Below are 23,083 nucleotides of genomic sequence, written 5' to 3' on the forward strand. Positions count from 1 at the left end.
GTCAAACTGGTGTCAGGCCATCACCTAGACAGGCAGAATTGTATGAATCTCCATGAAGTGCCATCAGCTTTGCTGGTGAAGGTAGCTGCAGGCAGCAGCAATATCTGATCAGTCAGGACTCTGGTGCACTTGCAGCAGAGAAACGTGTATGGCTGGATTTGCAGGTGGAGGGATCATGGATGATTTTTATAAGCCTGACTAATACGTGCAATATACAGAGAACCTGCTGTGACTCTGCCATTTTATCTCCACCAAAATGCAGTCAGGTGGAAGTGCAGCTCTGATGTATGTCTGAATATTTGTGTTTCCTTTAAACTTGGATAATCTCAGATGAGTTTTTGTTAGGGAAGAATTTATACAGCTTTCATACGGTCTCTTACTAATGCTTCTGATTTTTTTTTTGTCTTTTATATATATGAAACCTGTATCTTGGAAGTTAATCAACCTATGTAAGTGCTGTGTATACATACTACTAGAAGGTTATGCGTATGGGGGGCTTGATGGCATTCTTTATTGATCATATGGTTTTTCTATGCCAAGCTATTTTCCTGTGTTACTATCAAAATACCCAGTGAACTGTAATTATTCACATTTTTTCACACAGCTCTGAAATTACTGCCAGAGCCTTAGAATGCAGTTTTCAACATCTTTGGCTGCTGAAATTGCACAATCTTTTAATGACAGATGTACTTGGAGTTCTTTCAGTACAAATGACATTATTGGCACATATAGGATTGTATGGTAGATTGTTTATTAGAATAACCAGTGCACTTTTTATTGTGTGTTTTAAACCCTCCTCTGAGTATCTAACCTAAGCTTCCTCTCACAGTGACAAAATGACTGGTGTCATATCCTTAAATGTTACAAATACAATGTAGAAATGAAAGCAGGAAGGGCAACCATTCAATGCATTCCAGGCAGTGACAGTTGGTGCTATTGGGTGTCATTTGACTGCTCCTGTGTTTGCCTGCTTTTGGGAATGGTGTGTATGATATCTCACCTACCCAGAACACTGGAAAGCTGTAAGCTGTTTTGTGTCTGTACCATGTCTTTCTGTTAGCATTATTTTAATTAAATATTGGATGGTAGGGAAGACAGACTAGCCTTTTCTCTGATTTTACGGGATTCTAACCAATATCCCTTTTATATGTTAATGGTATTGTAACATATGTTTTAGTATATGTGTTTACAGTGAGACAGAGATGGGTTTGGTTTTTTTTAATCTATGTAATTAAACTGTGTAAAGAAAGTAGAGGTCTGTTACTTGGCCATGGATATTTCTGGCACAATGACACTATGAAAGGTAGTTCTTTTCTATCAGGTTCTCTTTAGCATATATGTACCTTTTTTTACTGGTGTTAACCAGGGTCTTAGCATCTCCATTGTAAATTTAAAACTCGAGCTGCAGCTTGCTTTCTTGGTACAGTTTCAGTAAAGATTTTTCAACTAATGTCATCCAGATTTTTGTTGGTTGCCTTTAGAGTTTGGCTTTGAAATTAACTAAAAGATCTGTTTATCTGCATAAATGAGAGATGAAGATGGGAGACAACAAGAAAGTCATTGCGGGATTTATAAAACACAATACTGTTGTTGTGTTGGCCAGCAATGACATTTTGACTATGAAAAGTAAATGGAGAAAACCCAGTAATTGATTATATCAAGTTTCTTATGGAAAATAAATCATTAGGCCAAAGCAGATACTTGCTTCTCCCTTGAAATTCTGTTTTCAACTGTGATCCAAAATTGTGAGAAGCCAAAGATTATTGGTAACCATGTATGCATGTAAACACCGTAATATTTATTTATCAGAAATTGAGCCTTATTTTCCATTTCCAAGGCAGGCATGAGATGGTGGATATGAATTACCCACAGATTAACGGTAATAAGTAAGCCTAACAAGACTGGAGTTTCTTTTTAAAGCAGTATTGCATTTAAACACCCTTCCCATTAGAGTAGTGAAAATAATAATAATTAAAAAAAAATCCTTATGTAAAGTGATTTTCAATCCTGTACGTTTTCAATTTTTGCAATTCTTGGCCACTGGTTTTATCATTCTCTTCAAGTCATTTGTTGTGCACAGAGTTGTTTGGGTTTTCTTAATTCAAGGTTTTGGGTGTCGCGTGTCAGAGACTGTAGCTTGGATCCACCTTCACTGAATGTCCCAATGCCCTCCCCCATCCTCATTGACTTTGATGAGTTCATCAGACCATATTTTTGTCTCTTCTGCCCTGCAGACAAAACCTATGCTCTCTTTGTTCTGTACATTTTACTTCTCATTCAACTGTCCTGAACATTAGTTACCCTCTGAGGGAATCGGCTAGCAAGTAAGAGAGTTGTGGAGGGGGGGAAATAATGTAGTTCCTGTCTGAAATCAAGTGATGAAATTCATTAGCTAAAATTTCTTTTTCATACTGTATGTCAAGAAAGGCCAGAATTCTACCTCATGGACATTGACTCAGTAGTGCTTGGCTTTGAGATTAACAAGGCAGATCTCATTAATTTTTTGATTCATGAAGCAATGATTTGCCGCCTGTTCACAGTTCTCATAGCTTTCAACCATGAACTCTGGAATTATAATTTTATTATTGAGAAGTCATTCTCTTGAGTAGTTTTGTGAGAAGAGATGAGTTCAGTTATGATTTCTTATGATTCAGAGGTACAGAAATAGTAAAGAAGACTTTTTCCCCCAGTATTTCTGATTTCCAATTTTGGTAAGATTTTAACAGTCATGCAAAAAAACTGGCTGTATGTTGCTCTATAACCCTTCATTTGTCTGCTGGGATTGCTGCTCAGCTGAGAAAGGATCCACTACTTCCTTTGCCTCCAGGATGTGCTGCATATTTTGAGATAGGAGGTTGTATCTCACTGTTTGAAAGGGGATACCACCAGTAACAGGATAGGCATAAATGCAATGGAGTTGTCTACTTAAACTGCTTGTCTTTGGTTCCAAGCTATGACTGGAGCCTAGTTTAGTTCTCTGCTGCTGTTTGCAAGCAGTGTTGGTTCTTCTAGATCTGTCTGAGGGGTTTGCACTGGGATGGAGGCTACTAGCAGAGGAGAAAAGGGATTGGGGAATTCATCAACAAAGAACAAAAAAAACATGCATGTGCGGTGAACTGGGGAGAGAACGCTCTGTACTTGTGCTATTTACCACTTCTTCAGGTTGTTTTGACTTTTTTCTTCTGTTTCAGCATCAGCTTTTGTCTATATTGAATCTGTTAACACAAAAGACTCAGTCTCCAGCCGTTGCTGGTTTGCTCTTTTCCCACAGTTACCAGAATGAGGTATAAACTAAAGCATAGCCTCCTCAGGTAAGTGACTGCCAGAATATAAGGTCATCACCTTCCAAATTCGGAGAACTGTTGCAAGAGCTCACTGGTGTCAAAAGGGGGAGTCTTTGTTCTCCCTGTTCTTTGCTCTGAAGGTGGTTCAAATATCCAGTGGTAACGGCTGTCTCCCTTTTCCCTCTGAAAGAATTACTGCTGCCACAGAAGACTTCAGAACAGAACAGGATGAAGTCCAGTAGGTTTTTCCTTTTGCTTCCTTGTAGCGATATTTTCATGTTGTCTTTTTTGCCATTTTTGGAGGGAAGAACAGGAGAGAATCCCTTGCCTTGATTTCAGGCAGTGGGTTGAATAGAGGAGAGGATACTGAAAGAAGTACATATGTTTGTTTGTGCAGAGCCCCAGATTGTCAGTGATGTACAGTTTTCATCAAAGCTCTGGGAAAAAAAGCTGAAAGCAGGAGACCTCCCTCACCACTTCTGCATAACAGACTGGAGTGATGGTTCACAAATGCATCACAATATAATCCAGGTTTGAGGAATAACTGTTCCCTTTTCTGTGATGCCTACAAAATTCCTCATTTTAGACACATGATCAACTCCATTCTCCTCTTCATCATCTTGTTTTCGTCCTCATTTTGCCAGCTCTTGTGCAAGGATCTGTTTAACAAGACTGATGACTGTAGGGATGTCATCTCAGCCAGATTGGAGATGATTCTTCATGTAACACAGACAAAGCTTTTCATTCCCAGCCACACAACCTCTCCTGAAGTGGCTTTAGAAGAGGCTAACCAGATTTCTTAGGAAATGCATAGATGTATTTAACAGCCTTGTGACGAGTTTATTCCTGTGGCCATAACAGATAAAAGTGGTCCTCAGGACCACATTTTTGAATCCTGTTCCCATAGTTTGGCTTTCCAGGGCAGTGTACAGAACACGCTCCTTGAGGTCAGGTCCAAGGCTCAGAGTTACAAACACCTTGTTCTATACCACGTCCTGGTTGCTACAGCTTTGTCTTAAAAGCAGTTCTTAGAACTCTTCTCCTTAAAGATTTTTCACTAGTTTCAAAACTTCCCTCCTAAAAGTGCTCCCTTTGTGGAATCTCTGGTTCTGCAGCTTGCTAACAGTTTAGCTTCAGAAACCTTAATTTTGTAAAGAAATTTGAAATGAAAATAGTCTAGACAAAAGAAAGAAAAAGAAGTTGATATACAAATGCAGACACAACATGTGTTAATGTGCCATTTGTTCCTTTTCTCTTACTTCCTTTACAATGCCTGAGGGCCAATATTTCTTCACTGTCCTGGAGCCTCGATCCCCTCTTTTGCTCTTGAGCTGTGTTTTCATGGAGCTGGTACCTGTCTCCTGCATAGGATGCAGGATATATATGTGCTTTCCATGTGAGTCAGTCCAAGGAGAGTGGAATGAGAGCTCTGTGGTTTTTGTGAAGTACAGGATTATTAATGAGAATCTCCTTTATGCAGTCTTTGTTGTTCTCAGAGGACAGGATGTTTGATTTGTTCAGTTCCTCTCCACAGCTCCCTTTGGAGTTTGAATGCCATGTTCCCGTATTGTCTGTACCTGGTCAGTCACAGCAGTTCACAGGACACATGGGATCCAGTTACCTCCAGGAAATGCTTCTCTGGAGTGATGAAGGGCACATTTGCATGAGACAACTTGTGTTCAGTCACCTGACAATGGTACAGTCACCACTGCTAAAATGCAGGGCTTTCCCATGTCTGGTCATGTGCCTTTGCTGTTTTGTCTGGCTGGTAAGGAGGGTGCTGGAGGGCCTTCAGTGAAAGGAAGTGGGTTGTGGCTGGTTGAACAACTCTTCTGTTGCTCTCCTTGTCCCTACAAAGCTGGAGAAGCTGGCAGAGACTCTCACTTGTGAGTCACAGGTGGCTGTACTGTTCTCGGGTATTGCCAGGATGGGAGCTGACTCCTCACAAAATCCCATTTGGGGCTGGTGGTGCAATCCCCAACATGCTGTGCTGACATGTCACAGGAATGAGTAACATCTTTGAGAAGAGCATTCCCAGGAACTTCTAATAACTTAAGTACTACCACCCATTATGCTCCTAGGATGCTGAAGATGATTTTCAAGCCTCTTGTTCATCTCAGTTTGAGAGATCATGATTTGGATGGGAGGAAAATAAGTTACTTGATGAGCATAAGCAACTCTCACAAGTACATTATAAAGGTGAAATATTGGCATTTTATGTGTTTTTAGTGGCAAAACCATTGGAAATTGATATTTATTACAGTATGCAGGCTGTCTTAATTTGCAAAGTTGTCCTTAATTGATGCAGATAGAGGCACAAAAATTGAACTAAATGCCAAAATCACATGATGACTTAACACATCTTAAATTTATGGAGCCCAAACTGGAGAAAGGGATCAAAAAACTAGAAGGATACAGATATGTAAATAAATAGGTATTTCTGTTTATCAAGTCATGGAGTGCAGAAGACCTGTATGTCTTGGTCATACAGTTGGCACGATCCTTTAATAATGACTGACTGAAAAAAAGAATAGATCTAAATTTATATTCATGGATTATGGCATGGATTTCAAGTATCACTGAACAAAATTGTAGCCACATGAAACGCACACACAATTACTTGCTGATCTCCATATTAAGAACAATCTCAAAATTTATTTCATGATGCAGTTGTTTATTGCATTACTAGAACCCGTCCTCAATTTATATCACTGAAAACTGTAAGTCAAATTCCTTGCTAGTGAAACCTTTTAAATCTAGGCAGCAAGATCAATTCTTCTGGTTTGAGAGTCTGCATTATACCATAGGAAGGGACTAATTCATCATATCTAAAAATATCAGCAGATGAAAACACTAGGTTTAACACACAGATTTGTTCTTTCTTGAAGAAAAAAATATTGAGTTAGGAAATGCTTTTCTCCCTGGATTACAGTATTTTCTTGAAAAATAGTGTGAATGATAGGTAAGCCTGTAACAGCTATTTTGGAAGTGGTAATGAGCAGTGGAAATTAATGCATTTTTCATTATTTATTTCCAGCACTGTAGGTTAATGGAGTCAATAGTGTATCTTTTATTGTAGAACCACATCCTGTCTGGTTGAAAAGGATGGGATTATTAGCCAACTGTGTCTTTTTTGTGAAGACAGGAACTGCTTCATGTCATGCTGTCTGACAACATTGCTCAAAAGCTCTTCTGTCACATGTCCTTCTTTCTTCCAAAGGCACTGGCTCCTTTTCTGAGGGATAGAGATTAATGTTAGATTCTCTCAAATCTGAAGGTGTTTTTTGGACATGGTTTTAATGACTTTTAATGTCAGTGCTTTCACCACAGTCTGCTAATTAACAACCAACTATTATTATTATTCTGTAATACCAGTTGATGCAAAACTCTGACATAAATTTATCTTACTTTGGTGTCAGGCATCTCGGTTTCTTTTTGGGTGCTTCCATGGTCAAACTGACTGTGTGTTTGTACTAAAGATGGTGAATTTGTAACATCCTTACTGAGGTTGAAAGGCAGGTTGCTATATACAGATACTATTATCATACCAGATTATTTGCATGTAATATTCAAGGAAGAGCAGACTTAGAATTTACTGTCTGCCAATGTTGATCTGTTCTTTTGATTTTGGCACTGTGCTGTGTATGAATCATATTTAATGGCACAGGGAAGGCACTGTATGCAGCAAGAGAATGAGGCTGTGTGCATCTGTTTGAGTCAGCAGCCAGTGCATTCTGCTGCAGCTTTGGTCAGAACAGTCTGGAGGTTATTTGAGGGGACAGTGAGTCATGGTGGTGCCTTCTTCACTCATCACCAATCTGCAGGGTGACACATGACTCTAGTGCAAACCTGGGTGATTGTAAGAAAGTGATTTAAAATTAAAAACCAAGTGTCATTACTTGAAAATAAAAAGATTTCTGGTTATACAGAGGGAAAAAAAGAACCCTATAATCTAAGTAAGTCATATTTCTGGGTATTGAGGGTCTGCAGGTGGTAAGATTTCCTTAATGTGCTCAAGGTCTAGCCACTTCATTTTTGTAGAACTTGCATTTTCTTTATATAAAAACAAATCTGGATGATAGATTCCTAATACTGGATCTGAACTTACTGCTTGAGCTGACTAAATTAATACTCATTAAGATATGTTCATTAAACATAAAGCTAGAATTTTGGAGAAAGCATAAGCGTGAAATTAATTATGAAATTAGTTCTGGTTGTGGCCACCTCTGCTGTACAAATCTATGAAAAACAATGCAAGCGTCAGTTCATCCCCATTCCACATAACCATTATGGGAAAACCTATGAGCAGCTGAACGAGAAGTACTGTAATTTCTCTTGTTAAAGTGGTAAGAACAGTGAAAGCAGAAAGAGGCCAACTGGGATTAACCATAAAAGGCATACTTCCTTTCAGAACTAAAAATAAAACCTGTGAATTCTGAGTACCAAAGGTTGTCTACCGGATAATTATGACACTAATTTACATAGTCTTTTATCTCCTTCTAGGGACTGGTCTGAACAGTCTTCTCTTAAAAACCCTTCCAGCTTTTGTGGTTTCCTTGCAGCATAGGTTTTCAGGCTCCTTAGCTCAAAAGACATCTGACAACGTAGGTTGATTTTAAGCAAGGTCTTGTGGGTTTGTGTTGTGTGGCACCCTGCCAGGGATTTCTGGTGCCTCCGTTACGGGGGGGAAGAGAGCTCTGAGCAGAACAACACTTGGTATTAAGTTGTGGAAGCTGAAGAAGATCCTCGTCTCTCAGGCTGTCATTTTGTTTTAGAAAGGAGAGTGTTTCAGAGTAGGCAAATTCATGTAGTTCCAGACAGCCCCATGCTGTTCTTCCATTCACTTAATTTGCCTAGTAAATGAAATATGAAAGTTCAAATTAGCATTGTGAGCTCTGTGGGGTCACTGTCCTCCCACATGATGGAGATTCTTTAATACCAGTCTGCATTTTGAGTTTAGGAGATCACAGACCAAAAGACTCGTACTTTTAAAGCCATTGCTCAGGTTGCAAAGTCGGCCATTGAAAAACTGGAAGACACTGTTTTCCTATATGTGGATGAATGAATGGAGATGTAAATGGTCTGTTCCTGAACTTCAGAATTTTGTTTCATTTTGGCTGAATAAAAATATAATTAAAGCTGCATACGTAATGAAAGGATGACAGTATCTATGCCTAATATTCTTTCTCAGTCATCTCAAAATCCATAGTGGATCCACCAGTTTTTCTGTCAATGGTGAAAGATGGTCCTTACCTGAGGCCTATGGATTCACTATGTGTTTTCCATAATTTTCAAACTCTTGAGTATTTTTAAAATTTTAGATAATGTAGATGATGTATTCTTCCTTCTGCCCATTACCCTGCACACAGTTATGGGAATTGCCCAGAACATGCTTATTCCTAAAAACTGAAAAGTTTACTTAATAACTAGGCTGGGTAAAAGACAAATGAAAAAGTTAATTTTGTTGGAGTTCTGCAAAATACCATGGTGGAGTATGTCAGAGAGCATTATTTGAGTTGTAATTTAATAACTGTAGCTGAGACATAGTTGGTTGAAATATTTCACACATCATAGAATTTAGAGTACCTCGTAGTTGTTCTGCATAAAAGTACTTTAAAATATTCAGAAGATGGATTTTGACTATATTTTTGTGCTCAAAAAAAAAAAAAAAGCCAGCTGAGCAGATAGCATCATAATACATGCTATATTAAATGTTATTCAGGAATGGAATTCTTCTGTTCCATCACTGGTTCTATAAAAACAGAAGTGGTCAGTTATCTTTTTAATATAAGCATCACTTTTTTAATGTTTACTTTAGGTCAAGAGTCACATAAAGCTTATTCCTAGTACTCCTTAAATATAATTTCTGCTCTACTTCCCAATGCCCAAAATAGTTTTCCAGTTAAAAGCCATTAATTATGAAGATGGCTATACCTTGTTGTCATCCTTTATAAAACTTCATATCAATAATGCCATATTCAGATGAAATTGAAATCAGGCTAATTGATTTTCTTTATGCCAGTATAGTAGAGGTCAAGCACATTTTTAAACTCTGAAAAGAAAAAATGTTTTTATTTATACTAAAAGCCATTTTTGGAGAATCAACTACAGTATTGTCTTGGTTTGAGACAAACTGGGAGGAAATGTCCCAAAATGAACATGTCCTCTAATAGAAGGCAGATTTCAGCAACCCCTCCCTCATGCAGGTTTGTAAAAGAATTTCTGGAGGAAAATGTTTTAAAAACACCTGTTTATTTAAAAGCAGGGTGCTCCCAGGCATGAGAAAGAATGAATAATGTTAAATAATAAAACCTGTTGCTGTAGATTCAGAGTCCTTTCTGTAGGGTCAGCTCAGGCTCACCGGGATCTGGAGCTGGCATCTGGGTCCGTGTAGGGGAGCCCTCGGTGATCTTCTGGTATTTCGGACCGGAGAAAAGCTGAACAGTTCCAGAAGAAGAAACCACAGTCGCAGGAAAAACTTCATGCCTCAGCTAGCTAAAAAACTAGCTTAAAAAAGCAAAGAAAAACTCTATGTCTCTCCCTGGAGGAAAAAAGCCAAGAGAGCTGAAAAAAACCAGCAAGTTATCTGTGTTTTGAACGCAGCTGCCAAAAGAATTCCACTGCTTCCTCCCCCTTTTTGAACTTAAAGCTACAGGACTCATGCCTATGCACAAAGCAAACAATAGTGGATAAAGAACCATACAGTCACCCCAGGACAAGTATGTATGATTCCCTTTCTGATCTGAAAGGGATTTGTTGATAGATAGTGGGATGTGGTTGCCATTAAGAATGTACGCTTACAGCTAGAACCTTATAAATGGCTATTGAGAAACCGCTCAGACTATTCACTGAGTCCTCATGGAGGTATAGCGAATGTCGTTTATTTCTATCTTTAGCCCACTTTTATAGGGTCCGACAGGGTCCGTGGGCCTAACAAGCTACTATTGGCTAATACGTATTGTTTACATTCTTTCCCCAGAATACAAGGCTATTGTTTTTTCTTTCATTCTCGCTGCTTTAGGAGAGTTTCAAGGACATTACCTTTAATATTGTCACTTATACCAAAGGCTGGCTTGTGCAGACAGGCTTTTACTAAAATCTCATGCTTTCACTCTGTTAAAATGTTTTCCTACAAATGGCTGTCTTTAAATGTTCAGAAAAACTTTATCTTCCTTGTCTGAAGTGTATAGGGGTCCTTTGTATGATCTTGAAAATAATATCAGTATATCTTTCTTCTGCTCAGTCTGCGTTTTTACAAGCTGCTTTGTTGGCAAATATCCTATTGAATAGCCTCAGGAGATATTTTGAAGCAAAATTCACCCAAGACAATGATTCAAAATGCTGTTTTGGTGTCTGTGCAGGACGCCAAGATGAGATTTATCAACCCACAAAGACTTTGTAAAGTAAAGTAACAGAAATGGAAAAGGTATGACTCTCTAGTAAAAAGTATGGATTTCTGATGGTCTAAAGGTACTTATTCTTGCAATTTCCTTGTTGTTTCACCTTTTGATACTCTCCCTATAAGCCTTGTCTTGGTAAAGCTGGGGGCTTTATTTTGTCTGTAAGACTATGAAAATTTTACAGCAAATTTAAATAAAGTTTTTCTATGGCAAAAATAATTTTAGTATTTTTGAGATGTATCAAATGTGTTCAAAATGGATCAAAAGTGTCTACCTTAGCCATCTTTTTCAATTATGACAGTAAGAAAGAAATCAAATCCATTACTATAGCCTTCTTTCTCAAATATGGATTTTTACAAATGCAGGCTTGTTTCAGGACCCTGGAGTAACACTGACAACTTAAAATGTTTGTTACTCTGGCTCATACCCACCTCCCAAGTGAAGCAGATATTTATTTAGTACAGGTGTTTACAGTGTCAAATAGTAATGGAAATATACAATTCTGGTAGATCAGCTGTTAATCTAAAATAACATATTACTAATTTCAAATTTTTATGATCTTGGAATTCCATGAAATGAAGAAATTCCTTTTTCAAACTCTCTACCTTTATGTAAACCTCTCTGTGAGGCTCTCTGTCCTGGTTTAGGGCAAATTTGGGAGGATACCTCCAAAGGTGTCCCTCTAGAAAGCAAATTCAAGAGGCCCCCTCCCCCCACCAGTTCAAGAGACATAAATCTCCTTTGAGAAAAAAAGAAAAAACTGTTTATTTAATAAGCTAAGTATTCACAAACATGAGAAAATTAATAATAATAGAAAATGGAACCTTTTGTTGTTATGAAGAGATGGCAAATTCAGAGAGAGTCCTTTTCCATGGGATGTAGCTCAGCTTGCTCAGTCTCTTCTCACTCTCTCCTGCACTGGAAAATACCGTGTTCCAGGCCCTGGTGGGCCGCAGGCATAAGCTCCTGATGTTTTTCTGGGTTTTTCGTCCAGAGCAGGGCTATTCAGTTCCACAAAAAGAAAACCCACACTCCAGGGAACTTCTCTGCCTCAGCTAGCTAGAAAAAACTAACTAAAAGCAAAGGAGAGCTTTGTCCTGCTACGTGCTGCAGACAATATGCACCGAGAGAAAGGGAATGCCGGGGGAGTGAGAATGAAGCTTCTGCACACACAAACTGTGTGCCATTGCTTCCCCATCCCTTCACTCTTGGATTTAATTTTAAAGGTGCAGAACTTATTTCTGGGCTAAACAGACAAATGGGGATACAATTCACCATCATGAAGTCACCCCAGTAGACTCTTTCATTCAGAAATGCATTGGTGGCAATTAAAAAATATTACTTATATAATAGGCTATGACTAGCCTTCTAAAAGAGGTGTCTAAATTCTCACTTAAAGTTTATCAAGTGTTCTAGCATCATTCTAAAGAGCAGGTAGTGGTTACATGTCCTCAGTTGACCTTAACCATGCCTTGCCTTTTCCATCTTGGTTTTAGCTATAGTGATCTGCTGAATAACAGCAAACAGTGGAAAAAGACTAAGTATAAGAACAAAACAAAACTTAAAATCGTGTTCCAGTGGAAACTAACAGTGCATGTCTACCTGGCATAGCAAATGCAGGTTGTCTTAAGGCTTGTATAGTAGAACTCTAAAAGGAAAGAAGGCCAGAAGAAAATATTATTGTCAGGACTATTAAACAGGCTTGTGTTCTTTGGCTTGGAAGTGGGGGCCGCCTTTTGTATGGCCATGAATGCTGGTAAGGGAGCACGTGAGAAATGAAGTACCAATGGATGCCTTGTGAAACATGGGAGTAGCAGATTCACAACAAGCAAAAGGAAGTACTTTATCAGCTAAGGGAATGATAGTTACTGCCATGGTGCCCTTGCTGCTGAATGATGTTCATCGATACAGTAAGCGGTTATGGTGACTCAGGGAGAGGATGATGAAATAGGATGCAGACTCTAGCTCAGGAAGTATGTCCCATAAACTGCTGTTTGCCAGGAGCTGCTGGATCATTTTGAGTGTCCCTTTCAGGTTTCAAGGAGGGGAAGAGTGTGTGTTTGGGAATTGTTGAGACCAGATAGTGACCTGGTGTGACCTAGTATCACTGCTCATAGTCTTGTGAGATAAGAGATGGGAATAACAGTAGTTAGCAGTTTTGTCTGCTATGATACACTACTTGGACAAGATTTTGTCAGTTTCTTTGGAAAATACTTCTTTTTTTCCATTTTAGGTTTTTGATTTCTTTTTCCTTTTAACATCCTTTGATATATGGTCTAGTGAGCTCTGTGTGTGGTCAGAGGGGGAATTATGCTGTTTCATTTTGATATGCCCTTTCCAAGTGTCTTTCCACCCTCTTGGAAGTTTCTCTTTATGTCCTTTTGTGCTTGTGCATTAAAGTGAACAGCTCTTTGCAGTGATTTCATCCTCAATGAAGACAGGACAGATGATGCTAACAGCACAAATTAGTGAAGCTGTAAAGTAAAATTTCTCTACCTTCCTAATTTTCTGTCCTTCCCCTTACTAGCATGAAAAGTCAATTAGCATTGCTTCAGTAGCTGCCTGGGTTGTAAATTTGCACTGCTCTTCCCAGCCCCTCTCAGGACCATCCCAGCTTTAATTCCGTAGCATTAGCTGCCATGCATGGCCATGGGTATTTGTCAGCCTAAAGTATTTCATACCCAGGACTTCAAAGCATGTCATGGGTCTGAGAGTGGCTTTCTGATAAATAAAAGTCTCATCCAAATCATCTGTGACCAGTTAGAAGTATACTTTACCAGGAAAAAATAACAAACCCATACAACAAGACAACATAATCCATAGTTTCCAGTTTGTTATTTTCCTGGTTTTTGCAGGAAATACATGTAATCCATATGTTTGGATATGGTTTATTTTGGGCTTCGGAAATGCAAGGTAACTTTTCTGGCCTGCATTAGTCTATGCAAAAAAAAAACCCACACACAACAAACCCAAACAATAAAGCTGTTACTGAGGTTTAGCTTCAAAGTTGTCATTCTCAGCCAGTGCTGAGGGCTACCAGCACATCTGAGACAGAGATAAACCTGGTGTTTCACCAGCTCTTTGATGGCCTTGAACACACAGAGCCTTGTCAGCTCTGGGCACTGCCTATGAAAGAGTTTTTGCTTAGAACATACAATTATCCAGTGCCGCTCTGTGTGCCTTAAACAGAAAAATGCAGCTACTTGAAGATAAGTTCCTGCCATCAGTTAATAGACATATACAATCATCTGTTCTGCAACCATCAGAAAAAACAAAATAATTAGTGAAGCTTCCAGATGAAGGAGGTACCAGCTAACCTCATCAGCACAGCAGCTGGAACAAAGCCTTTCCAAAAAGAAGATTTGAAATCTCAGTGCTGAGAGAATTAATATAAGAAAGCAATTATTACTTTTGCAAAAAAATGCAAAATCAAGGATAGTAATGGTACTGCCACAATACTTGTGTAAGTTGTTTTTAAGGAATGGTAGCCCATGATCTCTTTATGTACACTTGGCAGTTTTTTTCAGTCTCAGGTGGGTATATGGTACAAATCCAGAGATGTTTATATGGAGCTCTTAACATGAGCCCCAAGCTGTATCCTGTGCTAGAAGCTAGGCTGTACAATTCCTGTGTGGGTCTGCAGGCTACTGCAGTGCGTGCACTGGGATCAGCACTGGATAAACTATACCAGACACCTAAAATTTCACATATACAGTAAGTAAGCATCCATCTGGCGTGCTTTGTGATTTCTCATAGTAGTGTGGATGCTGTGATAGCAACTCTGCATGTTGAGACCTGCGATTAAATGCTGCTTTTTTTGTCAGCCCCACCTGGGTTGCTTTTGTCAGTCAGAGCAGTTCTCATGTTTGAGGTTTCTCAGCTGGGGTGATTATCTTGGTTTGATTGGAAGAGGTTACTCTGAATCTAGAGAAATGTGAAGGGCTGATGCAGGTAGCGCTTTGATCTGCTTCCTCACACCTGCAGTTTTGAGGAAGGCAGAATTCTTTTTTTTTCTTTATTAATTCTGTAAAAAAAACCCTAAATCTCATGTTTGGAAATTAAATCCTAAATTGTGACGTGAAGGTAACAAATACAGAGACATCTGCTTGCTGTTTCTGAGAAGCTGTAGGAGCAACTATATTCTGCCTTAAAGAGTAAATGCCAAAACACGTGACTTCTCAGGGAGACTTGCCAGCACCAGTCCAACAGAATACTTGTAGGGAAAAGAAAGGTTCAGTTGCTTACCAAAGGTTGCAGTTGCAGTCTATCCCAAGACTTCTGGCCTTGTCATAAGGTTAAGATTTCCTCACATCAAAAGTGTGCTAGTGAAAAGGCTGTGAATTTTTGCTACCTGCAAACAAAGGAAGGTGTTTAACATAAGTGCCTCATGATGCCATCTCTGCTTCTGTAGGAGAGAAACACACTTGCTAAGAGAGTTTTAGGAAACTGGAGCAGCTTGTGAGCCTGTGGGGATAAATGACAGCATCAGGGACTAGCTGTGACATAGGCAATGCCCACTGGAGCAGGTGATGTAGAGCAGCACAGTGATGTCCTCAGTGCATGCTCTGGGCATTTTCTCTGGACTGCTGCTGTCTCATCTTCCAGGCGGGAGCTCCCAGTGGCAGTGGAGCTCCTCAGGAGCTTGGTGTGGATATTCTGTGGGTGCATGGCTTGTGTTCTCAGGGTGAAGTGTGAGGTTTTGTTCCTGACTATGCTCTGACACCAAACGAGCAAGGTCTCACAGACCTGACTGCAGCTCCTCCAGTCTGGCTTTGGGGGATTGTAAATACGTTGGCTACAAAAGCCAGCTGCTGCTGCTACATTTGCATCATGAGCAACTCTGATGCAAAGAGATGAATTTTATTGACAGACTCTTGCCAATACATCACTATTGGTTGAAATCACTTTTGATTAAGAAAGTAGAAAACGTACAGTTAAGGGAAATCTGACAGAGAAGTTAGTTTCTTTCCAATTTATTCTCATACAAATATATTTACAATCTAAACTTTGTTGTGTAGGGTATGTGGAAAAAAAATAAAAATAATCCTGTTGCATCTTTCCAGACCTATATTAGTCCAGTTTTTTGTATAGGAGTATATAATTTTCTGAAAAGCATCTAATCATACTTAATATTATACAGTGTAACCTATCTTTTTTTCCTTACCTATTATGGGGGGAGAAAAGAGATACTCATGCTCTTTTCATGAGTTTTAGCTAGCTAAATTGACATTATAACACAACAGGCCTTTTATTAAAATAGAAAAAAAAGTTGAAGTGCATGGATCTTCTGCATAGTTATTTCTTATTTTAAGCACTGAAAATGTAGTATTTACTGTAACTTGGTGTAACCTAGAAGAAAACTTATTATGGAATAATTTAAATTTTTTTAAAAAAATGTAATTATTAATTTAGTAAAATTTGATTGGCCCCATTTCACTTCTTTTCTTTCTAAATACAAGAATTTGAGCATTCAGTTAACAAATATTAATGCTTCTAAAGTTGATGGTCATCCAGGCTACACTTTTAGAGTGGGAAAAACTATGGTCATGTCACATGTCCCAGTCTGGTAACTGTTGTTAAAAGAGACTGTCCGTGGGAAATTCTTTTGCAAAACTTGGTATAAATATCTGTTTTGCTGCCCTCCACTGAAAACTGTTCAGACTCCAGGGCTGATGGTTGACACCCTCTAAAAGTCAGTACATTGTGCTGTGGAAAAATATACTTAATATTCTAAAGCAATAATTACTTTATTGTCAGTTGTAATAACATGGTAGAGATCTAAGTAGCTTTAACTATTATTTGAGAAGTGGATTTAAATTAGTAAAGCAGACCAGATGGGTTAGACTAGCAATCATTGTTAAATAGTTGAGGCTGACACAGAAATGCACATTTTGGCAAAACAAATTGTTCCTAAACCAGAGAGATGTCTGATGGACACTTTTAGGGAGAGGTTGTTTGGTCAAGCATTCCCTTTGCCACTGGAGTGTAGTTTTGATGCTGACATAGAAGATAGGAGAGGGAAGTTCATCTTCCTAGTTATGAGTGAAGGAGCAAGGGAAAGTCCTCTGAAGCAGATGGAAGGAGACCTTGAAACTAGACTTTCTGTTTCAAACACAGGCACTCCTTTCCTCCACTGCCTTCTTGGGCAACAGGCAGAAAAACAGGCAATTCAGTAAATACCAGAGGCATAGAAGTTGTCATGAAACAGACTGAAATTGTTAAATACGCTAGTAGATCTCTTTTTGCTAATACATAAAGCCTGAAAGAATCCAGACCATATTAATGTTCAGAATAGTCCCCACCCTAGTCCACCCCAGGGGGCACGGAGGAAAGCTCAGGAGCAAATGCTTAAAGGACTCTTTGGCACATAATGCAAAATCTGTTTTGATTGTTCTTAATAATCTCTATACTGGACTCACCTATCAGCAAGCAGAAATTTGATTATTGCCCATGATTTTTAATTCCTAGTGATAGGCAAAATATATTCAAATATATTTATTTGAGCTGCATCCTTTAGGAAGCATTCATAAGCATCAACCTTTTGCACACAGCATTCTCCTCTTGAATGAGTGTTTGGTTTCACAAACATTACTGAGGAACAAAAAAAAGTTAATCTATTGCACTTTGATGACTGCAGAGGAGGTAGCCTGTGAGTATTAAGGAGGAAGGCATGCTCCAGGATGGAGCACTGGTGAAAAGAGTGCTGACACTCCACAGTTACTGTGGTCTGACTGGCTTCTGCTTTAGCCACACTGCCACAAAGAGGCATGTGGAACACTGGGTGCCTCTACCCTCTTCTTCTTGACCCAAGTCAGGTTATGGTCTTCCTTTTGTGGCACAATACCTACAACAGCAAAGTTTGCATGGGAAAAAAAATATTAAAAAATGTATATATATACATATACACGTATATTTTTCTCATCCTCATAAAGCTACAAGCTACTGTGATCCTCAAAATGCAGTTTTTAGCCCAGTGCTGAGGGTTCTCAGATTGGAAAAGTAAGACTGTGCAGCAGAATGTCAATTCCAATAAAGTATACATTTCATATTATAAAGACTATTACAATCAAGAGTTCAGTGGGGTGTGTCTATGCATCACAGAGAAAACACTTCTGAAAAGAAATCCTAATTTTTTGCATCTGAAAAGTAGGGCTGCAAGGTATTACTAGACCAGACAACAAACCAAAGGGGGGCTTTCCCTTCTTCTTGAAATGGTTGAAATTTTCTCTTGGAAAGGTCATAAATAAAAAGCTGATAATGGAATGAATGGCTTTGTCCTTTTAATTTCTTTAAAGATCTAGAACTCAGCTAGTTAAACTTCACTTTCCAATGTCAGTACACCTCCAATCTTCTACCAATTAGTTTTAATGTTGATTTTATAATTACATTTGATACACATCATCATTACATATAAATTTCTTTGATTGCATTCTTTTGTCACTCGTATTCAGGAGCTTCTGCATCAACTTCCTATGAGTTCTTTTGCCCTTCAACGGAAGCACATTACTATCCTCAAAAGAAAGGTGGTACTTCTAAATGTAGAAACCTAATTCAGATTCTGCTGTGACAACTGGGGGTCCATTTCTTTTTCATTACAATGAGGAGGTATTTATTGCTGAAATCCATTGATAATGTTACTTACGTCATTGTTTAGCTTGAAGGCAGACAAAAAGTTGCCAATATGGGGGTTTCTTTTATTATTAAAACTACTGTTAGAGCCACTTATTACAAAGCATCTTTACTTCTGCTGAAATAGACTCAAACCTGTGGATGTATTTTTCCTTACCCCCTTTCTTTTCAGGACTAGTAATCTTACAGAGAGAGTCAGGTACAGCTGAGTTTTAGAGAAACCTAGAGAGTTTCAGAGGCTGAGAGAGAGAAATGAAGCATTTCTCTGAAGGTATGCCTGAATGATTTTGTCATATGAGAAGGTAGTTCCAAATAGTAAAATAACTCTGCATCTTTCACAAAATGTTCTTAGCTTTTACATTCATTGGAAAACATCACACTTCATTTTTCTGTACTAGAACAGGTTGTGGTGTGGGGATGTGGGGTGGCAGGGTGCAGGAAAGGTGTTGTTTTTTGTTTTTTATAGGCCAAATGGCTATGTTATTCACAGCTGGGATTTTTGACTAGAATGGGTCATTTATTTTATAGATTCTCCTGAAGTACTTCAATGTGCAGTGTGATAGCACTATGCAATTGTGGGGGGGAGGGAGGAAATGTCCTAGAGATTTAGTGCTTCCTCTGTTGTCTAGTTCTATTTGTGAGTTGTGGTCTGAAATATCTTTCTTTCAGAGAAAAATAAAAATCTGTCAGTGAGAGTTACTCTTCTGTTTCCTCAGTAGCTGGCTTATGTAAAGCTTGGTCTTGTTACTTTGGGGTTGAGGAAGAGAATAAAGTTCTTAAAAACATTTTACATATATGAGACCATAAAGACCAAAGGGAGGCTTTGTTTTTAAACTTCCATTGCTTATGTCTTTAAGCTCAAGTAGAGGATTTCATAAATAGGAGTAAACCCCCACCCCCCCAACTTTTGAATACTTCTAGATTTGAAGCTGTTACCTGATTTATTGGTAGTTTTGTGTCAAGTATTCCTGGCTAGTTGGGCCAAAACAAGAGTAATTTAATTTAAATAGTAAATTCAAATACTGTTTCAAAAAATTGAACACAAGCAGGAGAGTTATTTAAAAACAATTAATTACTACACTAAGTTGAAAGGCAAAAAAAAAGACAGTGTTCTCATCCTCACACATGTAGTGTCTTGCAAGTGGCAAAAAGCACTCAGAAGTAACACAGGCCAAGAAAGAGAGAAAGGTATTGAGCAGAACAGTGTATGAGGAGAGTGCCCGGATCATTTCTGCTTTGACACTGTTGCGAACAGGTAGAAATAAAATGCCACTCCTTCCAGTCAATTTGGTTTTGGGGGGATCCCTGAAGGATACCTGTTTTAAATGATGGTGAGAAGGGATTGAGGTAGACAGAAACTTAATCCCTCTTAGTACTCAAGCATTTTACAGAGCAAAGTGCTTTTTTCCACATCAGTTGGCTGGCTGGTTTCATGGCCCAGGCACAAAAGAAGCAGTAAGTTGTCTTTGTAAGAAAACCAAGGAATGTTGCCTGGGGTTTCAAGGTGTGCTTCCAAAGGGGATGTATGGTGGTAGTACACAGAGCTTTTTATTCTTCTTAATCCATTGCCAGCTGTTTTGTGTGTTCATTCTTTCTCAACCACTTGGTGGTTCTTTCCCTACCCTCGTGCTGTCTCCTCTGCTTTTGTCTCCCTTTTTCTTCAGTGCTGGGTGCCAGCAATGAGGAGCACCCTTTGTCCTGATCTCTAAGACCATAACCCTCAGTAATCAGGAACAGTGATTTATAGGAATGGAAACAGCACCTTGCTTGCAAGCATTTTATTGTCAGATACCTGTGAACTTTTATTTTTTTTTAAGGCCTCTAACTGTGCCAAATTTGGATAGACTTCCATTGGCATAACCAAAGCAGACATCTTTGACACATCCAGTTTGTTATAAAGCACTGAGCTTACAGCTGAGGTCATCAAAGCCAGCACAGCACCTTCTCCTGAGGCACTGGGAAGCAAATCTTGTTTCTTGAGGACCAGTGACAAGTGTTTGATTTGAATGTAATTCATGGACAGCATTTGAACTTGAGTATGAAGTTCCTGCTGCTATCCACAGCTGAACTAAATGAAGGGCTGAAGTTCCTTTAGACAAGAGGTTTCAAAAGTCGAGCAGCTGATAAGTAGTTGTTGTGTAACTGGTAAGTATATCAAGGGAATTTAGTGTGTGTCCTTTTTAACGCAGGGACTTGAAACAAAGGAGAGTTAATAATCAAGGAAAGGGTGCAGGAAACCTGAAAAATGGCAGATTTAATAAAGATGACTGAATATAGTATGCATGAAATTAGTCATACAGTTCAAAAGTGAAGAGGAAAAAAAGCCAGAAAAGCAGGGAGGCTCAAGATGAAATTGGCAACAAGGCTAGAACTTAAACAAGATCCAAGAATTAAGGGAAGGCTGAGGAACTGCAGATCCCTTGGTGGGACTTTTGATGTTGCTGAATGGGAAGATAAGGAGGAATGAGAAAGCTGAGAAAGATCCCGAAAAGGATTTGAGTGGGAGTGTGAAGGAAAGACTCCATCATTAGCCTTCATGATAGGGTAAACGACAGTAAATTTTCTCCCATGGTGGACTACAAATATGCATACCATCCTGGAGAAGGCAGAGCTCTGACAATCCTAAGTGGAAGTATGGTACCTGGTAAAGAGAGCACTGAGGAGATAAGTCATAGGGAGTCTCAAATCCCAAGTACCTAGAAAAACTGCCTTTGGAAAAAGTGTTTAGTGCAATGGCTGGGAACTTCAATGTTAGGAAAATCTTTGAACAGCAATGCAACCTCCATTCCAACCTCAGTTTGTGGGAGAGAGCTGTTGGGTAAATGTTGCTTCTTTCTTGGCATATGGAAAAGTGCCAGTGGGTAGAAGACTAGTACCAACTGAGAAGGAAAAGAGTTCCAAAATTAGGGAAAATTATTGTCAGGCATTGCAGCAAGGGAAAAATTTCCATTGGATAATGGTATGTGATTACTAAGAAATAACTGAAATATTGAGAGCCTGGACAGCAAAATGGAGATCTGAGCTTCTCATAGAGGTCGGAAAGTATCCGAGTATGTAAGTATCAGAAGGTTGGCAGAATGTTCTTACTAACTGGACTAGGTATGCTTAAAATGCTTTGTGCTGTTCAGAAATAACTGAACATCAGGAGAAGTTTTGCAGCAGTAATTATATAGGGGACTCGAAAAAAGGCTTTTGTGTAAAAAGGTTAGACTGAAATCAGTTTGGCTGAAAATCACTCTGGAAAAAGATGACAGAGCAATGAATCTGTGTTGGCCCCAGGGTTAGACTCAAATAGGGGTAGGGATCTTTTTATGTAGTGTTGTTAGATAAATTCTGCCTTATTATCAGGTGGTTTAGTTTCCCAGGGGGAGAGAAGTGATAGGGCCAAGGTACTCCTGGATTTAATTGCTGGCAAGTTTCTTCCTCAAACTAGTCACTGAACCAACAGGAAGAAAGTGTTACATTAGCTTTCACTTTGAAAAGCAACAAGGATATTATAGAAAATAATTTTGGATTGAGTATTCAGTTTCCCTTTATGCTTTATCATCTGCCCAAAGAGCTGGCTTCCCCTTCTCTGCCCCTCTGTCTAGCTCATCTGAGCAGTCATGCAGCCAAGGCATGAGTTACATCAGCAAGATGACTCCAGTGGGAATGAGTCAGTCAGATGGGGAGATGAGTTCCAATGGATCAGGCCTCCAGAGAGGTGGAGCCACTGCTTGGGGCTAGTGAGGCAGTCTGGCATTTTGAGTCAGTGGCAGCTTACAGATGAAGTGGAACATAAAATTGCACCCTTAGTAATCATGGGTTGATTCAGTTTAAAATATGTGGAAAAAAAAAAATACAGAGAAGTTGGTTTGGAAATCTAGGTTTTGAATCTTAGGGGCAAATTTAAATAAGCAAAAGTGGTCACAAGTGTAAGGAGCCTCAGGACTCAATTTCTGGAACTTACAGGTTTGTAAATCTTGCCTGGAAACTGAGTCCTCAGTGAAGAGTTATCCTGGTCTGTAGTTCAAAATGATGAATAGTCAGCCTGAGAATATATAGGATGAGTAATGCAGGAATCCTACAAGCAGTGTGGAGGAGAAAGGCAAAGGGGGGAAAAGAGCACAGGACAACATAATTCAGGTTTGTTTCTAAAAATTAAACTTGATCTCGCAAATGATGTGAAAGCAAATAAAAATAAGGTTTTGTATGGTGAGGATAGAGAATAGCTATAATACAGAAATAAAGTATTAAATATTTTTGGCTTAATGTTCAGTAAGGATAATGATAAATAGAGGCAAATACAAGATGTATGAGAATAAGAGAATGGAAATTGCTACAACCACAGGGAACTTAGGGATTTTAAAATACTAAGAGACCAAGAGAAATTTGCATCTCACAATTAGGAAAAAATTAGTGTTGATTGTAATTATTTTAGCTAGTTTTTCCCTCAGGGTGATACCAATCATTGGAGAAAGCAGTGCAAACATGAAGAGGGAGAGAGGAGGAATCAGGCAAGCAATTAAATGCCTGTCAGTCTATCCTCACAATATGTAAAACTTTGGAAGGCATTGTGGCGTGTGAGTGGGGAGCAATCAAGGATTTGGGAGATTAAAGAAAACAAAGTAAACTGTGGATGCTAACTGTGAAACAGAGAGCACGGTGCCTGTGGAAATTGCAGGCCGCTTAGCTTTCTTGGTCTTGCCTGAGAAAGTGGCCTGGGAAATCATGGGGAGGAATTAAAACAATCCTCAGAGACAGAAAACAGCCTTGCAGGTGCTGTTTGTC

General features: G+C 39.0%; 1 protein-coding gene and 1 long non-coding RNA gene across 5 annotated transcripts in view; one reads left to right on the forward strand and one right to left on the reverse strand.

Moving 5' to 3' along the window:
* Positions 1 to 23,083, forward strand: part of JMJD1C (jumonji domain containing 1C) — a 167,433-nt gene that overhangs the window by 70,230 nt on the left and 74,120 nt on the right. The window lies entirely within an intron of this gene.
* LOC107206680 lies at positions 5,905 to 11,054 on the reverse strand. Its single transcript, XR_001522500.2, has 2 exons — positions 9,597 to 11,054; positions 5,905 to 8,137 (listed from the first exon to the last, which is right to left on the reverse strand). It is a non-coding gene; the product is annotated as an uncharacterized LOC107206680 (long non-coding RNA).

This window comes from Parus major, chromosome 6 (genome assembly GCF_001522545.3).
Source record: "Parus major isolate Abel chromosome 6, Parus_major1.1, whole genome shotgun sequence".
NCBI classification, from domain to species: Eukaryota; Metazoa; Chordata; class Aves; order Passeriformes; family Paridae; genus Parus; species Parus major.